An 884-nucleotide genomic window follows, 5' to 3' on the forward strand; every position below is an offset into this window, starting at 1 on the left:
ATCTGCTTCCAATCAGAGACTTACTCTTCTACACAATTTAATTCAGGGAAATGCCAGTGCCAAAAAGATGCTGCATGACAGAAAACAGAAGGCTCGCCCATCCTGACATACCGCTGCTGTACTGTCTGACTGGGCAAGCTCTTTTTTCCTGTTTAACTCCCTCTTCCCCAAACACACTCTAATGCTTGTCCTTCCTGTTCCTGTATCCTGGGATGCCGCTCACAACCCTCATTATTCTCTCTGCTTGCCCAAGTTCTAGCTACTCGGAGAAACTCTCTCTGATCCCCAGACACTTGACATTTCTATTTTCTTTGAATTTATGAAGCACTTACTGCTTTAACCAGCCATTTGTTAATTAACAATAACGAATACTATTTACCTAGTGTTAATTTCGTGCCATTGGTGGACTCATTATTCCTTAAAAATCTCTCTAAGGCAGGTACGACTATCCACTTTTCATAGAGGCTCAGAGATGTTAGGTAACTGGAACAACATCACAGCAGGTGAGCAAACTGAAATTTAAATTTTGTCCCCCTTGAAATTGCTATGCTGTCTTTTCAATGTATGCTGTCACATATTAACCATCTTTACATGTACAATTTCATTCTGTGCTCATCTTTACTTACTAGAGGCCCAGTGCATGAAATTTGTGCACAGGTAGGGTCCCTAGCAGCTGCCGGCTGCCAGCTGGGGCCTCTCTTCCCCAGCTGCTGGCTGCTGGCCAGGGCCTTACTTCATTCCACGCTGCCCCCTGGTGGTCAGCACACGTCATAGCGAGCAATTGAATGCCAGGTCGGTCGAACTCCCGAGGGGACACTTTGCTTATTAGGCTTTTATATATATAGATACTTTTCTTTTTTAACTCGTTCAACGAAACAAAATAT

The sequence above is a fragment of the Myotis davidii genome, unplaced genomic scaffold, assembly GCF_000327345.1.
Source record: "Myotis davidii unplaced genomic scaffold, ASM32734v1 scaffold390, whole genome shotgun sequence".
In the NCBI taxonomy this organism is placed as follows: Eukaryota; Metazoa; Chordata; class Mammalia; order Chiroptera; family Vespertilionidae; genus Myotis; species Myotis davidii.